At 41.5% G+C, this 8,067-nt stretch overlaps 1 protein-coding gene across 17 annotated transcripts in view; it reads right to left on the reverse strand.

Annotated features, from left to right (window-relative positions):
- Positions 1 to 2,877, reverse strand: part of MYT1L (myelin transcription factor 1 like) — a 430,813-nt gene extending 427,936 nt beyond the window's left edge. For 3 of the 17 annotated variants that reach the window (XM_058682393.1, XM_058682391.1, XM_058682383.1), the window contains exon 1: positions 2,569 to 2,771. The gene's annotated coding sequence lies outside the window, so the exon portion shown is untranslated. Of the gene's footprint in view, positions 1 to 2,337; positions 2,426 to 2,472 lie in introns of those variants that run through there. The other 14 variants (XR_009248133.1, XM_058682400.1, XM_058682396.1 and 11 more) reach the window with 12 other exon arrangements.
- Positions 2,878 to 8,067: the final 5,190 nt, after the last annotated feature.

The following is an 8,067-nucleotide window of genomic DNA, read 5'->3' on the forward strand; positions in this document are numbered from 1 at the left end:
AGTTGAAATTTATGTTTTACGTGCAGTTATTTATTGCTTTACTGGTTCATCTTGATAATCCTAGTTCATGGTTCCGAAAATAAAATTTTATCAATTATTACATAAATTTCTATCACAAAAATATTTTCCACTTGAAAAAACACGTCTACCTAGTGTTTATAGTTTTTCCACTCACAGTGTACGTGTGCACGTAATTCTAATGAAATCATGTTTGGTGATTTGGAAAGTAGGGTAAAATTTTTATGTGCAAAATAAAATACTGAGATTGCATATCCTTTCTGCCACCATCTTCAGAACACCCAATTGTGACCGTAAAGGCTGCTCCTGCTTCTTCCTCAAGGAGCACAATCATTAAGGTGATGAAAGTAAGCCATTTTCACATTGCCAGTAAACTAGTAGGAAGTCAGTCACCGCTGAATGTAATTGCTATCAGCAGCGGACAGCTCCCGGTGCTGAAAGGGAAAGGGAGAGGAGCCTTGCTCACAATAGCTCACTCAACCAGCCTTTGAAAAATCACAGCAAAACTGAATGAGGTGGCAAAGTGCTCAGGCTGAATAGCACTGTCTACAGAACAATGGCAGCCAGCTCCAAATCCCACTATAATCACATTAATGAGATTAATCAGTGAATTAGCAGCAGTCAAATGTCAGGGAGGCAAGGAAGAATCCAACCAAGATTGGTAATTAACTTTTTTTGGGGGGGGGGGGAGGGAAAAATCAACTATGCTACCTCCTAGGTTTCTCAGAAGTTGACAATTCTGCTTTACAAATCTGAAGGCTACATGTACTGATCAAAAGGCAACAGCATAATCCTTCATCTTATAATACAGATCCAGGTATCACGCTACTGTGCTTTAACTACAGTCCCCTGAGAAAAGTGATGTCACGTTAAATAATCCTCACAAACTATCAGGCTTTTGTTGTTTTGAACTTTCTAAGTGTGAAATTAATATTTAAAATGAAATCATTTCTCTAATACTCAAGCTAAAATATATTTAAAAAATGGCTGATTTAAAAAGGAAGGATTATATAACAGCCGCTGGTGCCTATGAGTAGTCCGTGCTACTGTAGCAAGAGTTTTAAAAGAAGTGCCATCAAGTAAAAAACTATCTTACAAACACATCAGCCATGGTCTATTGTCTCTAATACAGAAAATATGTAACCACAGTTCAACTTTAAGGAGAACTTTAACCACCTTTATTGTACTCAAGATCATAGAATAATACACTTTCTTCCACATCAATTAGAAAAAATAAACTTCCATTTTTCTAGAATGTGTCACTTGGTAGTGCATGTAATATACAATCAACACTTTGTATTCAAAGTTCTTGAGAGGTGAAAACTTACAGGAATGCAATGGAACTGTTTTTCAAAAAGGAATACTGTGCAAACCATTTTTTTAAAGGTGATCACATTTTTATCTGTATCAGTTAGAAAGCAACATAACTTTTATGAACTTGAACAATTAGACAGACTCCCTTATGCCTATAAGGGTGGTGGTAGGGTGCTTTTCTCTATGAAGTTAATTTTGTGCAGTAAAATACACTTAAGCCAAAAAGCTCCTATAAAAATATTTTTACCCTAAGTAAATAAATAACTTAAAAATTCTATAGATTATATAGTGTTAGTAACATAAAAAAATTGTCATGGCTAGTTTCATACTAACTTCAAAAATCAGTGCTCTATATTTTGAATAAATAACTATCATGTGAATATTTGCATATATATTTATTTCTTTATTGTGACCTATCTTGAAATTAAAGTGTGCAGTTTAAACTTCCAGTTTATTAATTTAAGTTGCTTTAGAAGACATATTTCTGTTATAATTGAAATAATGTTTCATCATTATGAACTTCAAACATTCAGGCTATAGTTAAAAATCTTCGAGTTTCTGAGTGTAAACAATATAAGCCAACTTTCTTACCATCTAGGCAAATGTAACATCACAGCAAGGACATCTCATGTTTTAACAGCCTCTGTAAAAATGCTATGCTTTATTTGCAATGTAAAGTAACCCAGTAAAGTCTCTGTGAAGTTCTGGCTTCAGTGCCCGCAAATCCTCCAAGGATCGTCATGCAGCAAGTTTTTTTTTTTTTTTTTTTTTTTAAATAAACAACACCACAGTTAAGGCATGCATCTCAATACCCATTTTGCCGTAAAGAGAGACTTCTGTGGATTACGCACTCTCTAGACCTGGAACATTGCAGCTCCCAGCCATGCTGTAAAAATAACTTTAAAAAGGAGCAAACAATGGACACTGCAGCACGAGGCTCCAGACCACGGAAACACGTCCGCTGTCCACCGAGTCCACAGAATTCACCTCACGAAGACCACATACCTCACGCCATGACCACAGCCGCTCACAAGTTCAAGACAAACTCACTGCTGGTAACTGTGCTGGCTCAACAGACAGCCAAAGAAAAGAAAACCCCTTTCCACCACCGGTCTGAAAGGAAGAGAGGAATATGCCTACCACCGAGATGCAGAAAAGGTTGCTTTTTGTCTCCAGTGAATATTGACATCATAACCCATAGTCCAGGGAATAAAGCATAAAATGAAATACACCCACCAACAATAAGTAAAAAAATCAGGGGGCTTCAAGAAGACTGCGAGGAAAGCTCTCTCACTGCTTAGTGTGCGGTAGCTTAGGGAAAAAATGTCGCCCGGGCAGGACTGACAAATGCAGTGCGATCGGCTCGCAGGCCTGAGGGATCTGTTTCACTTCCACATGCGTCCCCTGATGCACACACTCCCACTCATGCTCTCGATATGCTTTTTTTTTCCTCCACATTTTTTTTTTCACGAGCTCCAAATCCCCGGCATATGACCTTCTGTTAAATAGATAAAAAAAAAAATTGCTTATCAGTCATGCAAATGAGGCTGAATTCATTTTCCACAACAGATGGCCTCATAGATAATGATGATGGAAGAGAGAAAATTGAATGTCTCTCACAAGGTGGCCATGGCAACCGAGAGCAGAATAATATCAATAATAAGCTCACTGCATAATAAGGTTGTCAATCCCACAAATCAAAGTCTCCAGCTAAATCAGGTGTACCACCCCAGCTAGTTACCAGGTAAACACACACACACACACACACACACACACACACACACTGCAGTTTGCACTGACCATGAAGAAAACTAGAATTTCAAGGCATGCTGTGGAAATGCGCGCTCGCATGTGTGTGTGTGTGTGTGTGTGTGTGTGTGTGTGATCGGAGGGGGGTGGTTTGGTAATGGAATGACAATGTGACATATCTTTTCTTTATTTTCGTTTCATTATCTTTTCTGTAGTGGACTTGCTTTCGGGAAGGATGTTTAAATAGCCATGTTGAAATTTGGAATGTGGAATCTCCCGCCTCCTCCTCCCCCACTCTCCCTGTCTGATGTGCTGTCCTGCATTGATGCAGTAGCAGCTTGCTTCAGGCTTCCACCTTGGCTCCCAGGGGGACATCCTGCAAAATGAATCAGCAGCCATCCTGAGCAGGCTGATTAAAATGAAAATGGCAAGGCACATGTCTGGGCGGAACTGGAGCTTGGCTTTGCTGCCTGTCTGGCAAGCATGCTCAATATAGCTCTTGCTAATAATGGCTTACTGCCTTTCGTTTTTTAAAAAGGTATCGCCCTTTTTCCCCTTAACCGACTGGTGTTGGAGTATGTGTGTGTGTGTGGGTGTGTGTGTGTGCGCGTGTGCGTGGTCGGGGGTGGGGGATGGGAATGGATTCTTCGGTTCTTCTGATTTTCCGCTGCTCACATGCAGACTGCCTGCCTGACAGCACCATTATGGTAAAGCTGCACTTACCTCCGTCATTCTTCGGGGGAGGGAGGTGGCTGATAAGTCTTAGGGTAAAAGGGCCAGTTATGAACTCAAGCCGTCTGAAAGACCAAGTCACCATCCTACACCTAGATACAATCATTTCTAACCAAATCTGAGGCAACAGACCTTGAGAGAGCGCTCGCTGCTTCACAGGCTCACAGTTGGACTCTGAAATGCAACCTATTTCTGTTTCAAGGCTTTGCAACCCACCTGCTACTGTATCCCAGATATTCTGCAGCACAAAGCATCCAAAACAGGAAAATGAAAGCTGACTAACTGATACAATAATCTAACAAATTTAATAAAAATAAATTTCTGACCTTTTTTCATAATTCTCAGGCAGAGCTTCAAGACTGCCCTCAAAGAAGCTATACTTTCCAGCATCTCTGTCCAATTTTTCCGTTTTTTTAAGGCATTCTGGAAATCAGAGCATGATCATCTCTCATTAAAAAGAAATGGCTTAAAAATTAGAACCAAGGGTTTTCCTGAATTCATTATACTTTATTTTTATTATACATTTTTCTAAGTTATAATAATCTTTCAATTTTGCTGTCTTAATTTCCCTTCTCGATTCCTTTTGGTAACAGATGCGTGATGAGCGTGTTGTGTGTGTGTGTGTGTGTGTGTGTGTGTACTTATTTTTGCCGTTAGTGATGCTTATCTCTGAGATGTGATCTTTTCTCTCCCGCACCCCTGCCCTGTTGCTGCAGTGCGAATCAGAAATCAATAGAGCTGCCCTAATGGAGACTCCACTCGGCACGAGGCAAAGCAGCTGCCGGCTCCCCTCTCTCTCTCCCTCTCTCTCTCCCTCTCTCTCTCTCTCTCTCTCACACACACACACACACACACACACACGCACACACAGAACTAATGACGTCTGCGCAGCTTTTTCAGCTGATTGGGCAGCACATCGGATGTTCTGTGGAGCAAAGAATAGGAATCATTTACAGTCAGTGGAAAAAAAATGGGAGCATGCATTCTCCTGTGTCTCAGACACTGATCCTGAGCCCCCCAGACAAGCAGCCGCCTGTAAGGGACACTTCTTCAGGTTGCGTGGTCACTACCGAGGAAAGGAGGACTCCAGAATGGTCAGAGAGCTAGACGTAGCACTATGGAATGCTTCCATTTTACAGAGGACAAAGCATTTCTCTAAAAGAAGTAAGCAGAATAAAATGTACAGAAAATTTGTATGTTTTCGTCAAATAGTGAACTCTGCTGCACTATTTTTAAGAGTTTGAATATACAATCTATTATTACTTTAAAATACTCCCAAATATACTTTTAAAAAATAAGGTCCAAATGAAAAGAATAAATGTGTGTGCCTACACACAGACACACGCTTCTGTGTTTCTCTGCCTTAGCTCAGCTGTGTTGGCACTGGGTTCAGTTTTCTTAGTTATAATTTAACCCCAAGTATCTTATCTTGTAGTAAGAAGGAAATAAATCTCTAAATGATACTAAGGCATGGTGTTTTTTTTTTTTTTTTTTTTTTTATTATTATTTATTTTTGGGACAGAGAGAGACAAAGCATGAACGGGGGAGGGGCAGAGAGAGAGGGAGACACAGAATCCGAAACAGGCTCCAGGCTCCGAGCTGTCAGCACAGAGCCCGACGCGGGGCTCGAACTCACGGACCGCGAGATCGTGACCTGGCTGAAGTCGGCCGCTTAACCGACTGCGCCACCCAGGCGCCCCAGGCATGGTGTTTTAAATCACAGACTTATATACGTGAATATGTTCCTTAGACATATGTACATGTCCGTGAAAATACACCGTCTATCGGATACAGGACGCCTGCACCCATGTAAGCCTTTGTGCACAAACATGTGCACACGCACACATATGCGCACGTGCACACAGAGGCATGATATTGTTTCAACCACTTTGGTTACCTGAAGCTGCAGGTGTATCTCACTGACAGGACACGCCCCGGGGTCAACGAGTGTGGCATCTAGTGTTGGCCACAAAGTTCAGGAATCTCTGGGCTGTGCAGGGAGGGAGCGCCTACCCCTCACCACACAGCCGGAGCCTGCAGCCCCACCGCATCTCACGGACAAGGAGGGCCCGGCCAGAGTCTGGCTGCTGCCTCCATCCTCTGAGGACTCCGGAGCCTGACATGCCAGCACTCAGGTGGCTTAAAAGAAGGAGAATGCACAGAGATCATGGAGCTGCCAAGCAGTGCTTCCGTCTGTACTTCGCAGTTACATCGTGGGCCCACTTCATACATGGAAACCTGGTACTCTGCAGGCCGGTGAAGTAAATAAAACCCTTAGGACACATCAGGATGGGAGTACCCCAAAAGGCTATTCAGGTTGGAGCTCTTACCGTAGTTTTTGATTAAACCATGCGATGCATCATTTTCGCTTCCAGGGATCTATCAGACACTTCCTTAAATTATTTCTAATATAGTATGTTGCCCTTGGATGTTTGTTGGCTTTCTATATTAGGAAATGCAGCTTATTCACATTATCTTATGAACTGATTAATTAGTAGCTCAACAATTAACTACTTTCTAAGAGAAAATACGAATGTGTTCCCTTTTAATCGGCACGTCCTCCACTTTAACACAAAGAAGATAAACTCCAGGTGCACTTGTGGCTTGAACTACGAACGCACACTATATGGTAGGCTGTGCACTAGGAAGGCACGCCGTATGGTAGGCTGGGCTCCAACTATCCGCTGCATGTCCTGAACTTGCCAACCGACAGTGAGCGGATGTCTGGACTTGTGGCCAGAGTCTGCTCTCAACATGATATGTATCTACAGGGGCCTTTGCATCTGTTCAGATGCCATGTTTCACACCAAGGCAAAGGAGTGGGGACCAGATCTCCACGTGAAGCGTGAGGATAACCTTTCTGAATCTTGGTACAGGAAGTTCATGACATTGTCCTAAAGGATCTTTTTAAATTTTCTTAAGACCTACACTTGCATCAGTGAAGGAATGGTGCGGTATAAAAGGGAGCCTTGCACTAACTTAGGACAGTAGCAAACAGGATAAATCATCACACCTGGGTAGCAGATAGTTAAAACCTGGACACCACCATGCCAACGTGTATGCCATGCAAACTAGGCATGAGATAGCCCCCACTCCACTGACGGTTGGGCTTTCCAAGTTAGACTTATATGAGGTAAGAGCTACTGTAGTAATGTATCAAACAACGATAAAGATGGGAAACCCACCTTCAGTGCAGGGGATTAGCTGTAATCAGTCAACACACCTATAGAATGCTCAATGTCAAACGGTAAAAAGAAATAAAGTGAAGGTGATTTACTTGAAAGACAGGAGTGAGAAAGAAATCTGGAGGTCGTGGCACAAAGAGTTGGTGCATCAAGGATAGTTATAGGCAGATGGAGGTTGGATCAGACAGGCCATGAGCTTGGTGAGACTCTTGAATCTGCCTTGGGTTGACTGTTCTAATGCATGCTAACAGATATTGGAAGAGTCTGAACAAATAGGATTCTAAAGCATTCATATTCAGACCCCTTGGCCTGACTTTATGGAGCTGGTCATTTTAGGGCAAAATATAGAGTTATTAATTGCATCAAATGTAATTCTGAGATCTAAGAGAGTGTCAAGAATTTAAGAGTTAGATGATTAGAGCCAACAAACTAGGATAATCTGTAAAATATATTTATTTCATACCCAAGTTCATAATTTAAAGAAAATGAGCTACGATTTTATAAAACAAGTACTTTCCTGATCCCCACTCTCTGAATTCTCTCACACCTGGAGTCTTTATATCACATTTTCTGACCTGTAATCATATGTTTAATACATCAACACCTATCCAAGATATTTGAGGAAAGGAACATAGGCTTCTGAGCACATGGTGATTGTGCCACACAAGGCACATGTTTCTGGCACTGATAGATTCTCCAATTCACGAATGGGCCTCACCACTAAATTAAGAAAGATGCATCTTAGACCATTTACCTTATTTGGGATTGAATTATTCTTCATTGTACTGAAAACAGTAATAAGTATCATGTATGTCTAGCATCCTTTTTGTATTGAAATCTGTAGGAAAAGAGAATCTAGAAAACCCTTGGGTGCAGGAAGATACTAAGGATAAACAAGAGGAAAATATACCACATTCCCTCGTCTTCACTGCAGCAAACATCTCATTCTCTTTGAGTTTCCAGCATCTGAATCTCCTCCCAATATTCAGTACCTCCCCGACATTTGGGTATCCTTAGTAGGTAAGAGCTGCCTCTTACTACAGATACTAACATTACCAGGTATTTTTTC

This window comes from Neofelis nebulosa, chromosome 9, assembly GCF_028018385.1.
Source record: "Neofelis nebulosa isolate mNeoNeb1 chromosome 9, mNeoNeb1.pri, whole genome shotgun sequence".
In the NCBI taxonomy this organism is placed as follows: Eukaryota; Metazoa; Chordata; class Mammalia; order Carnivora; family Felidae; genus Neofelis; species Neofelis nebulosa.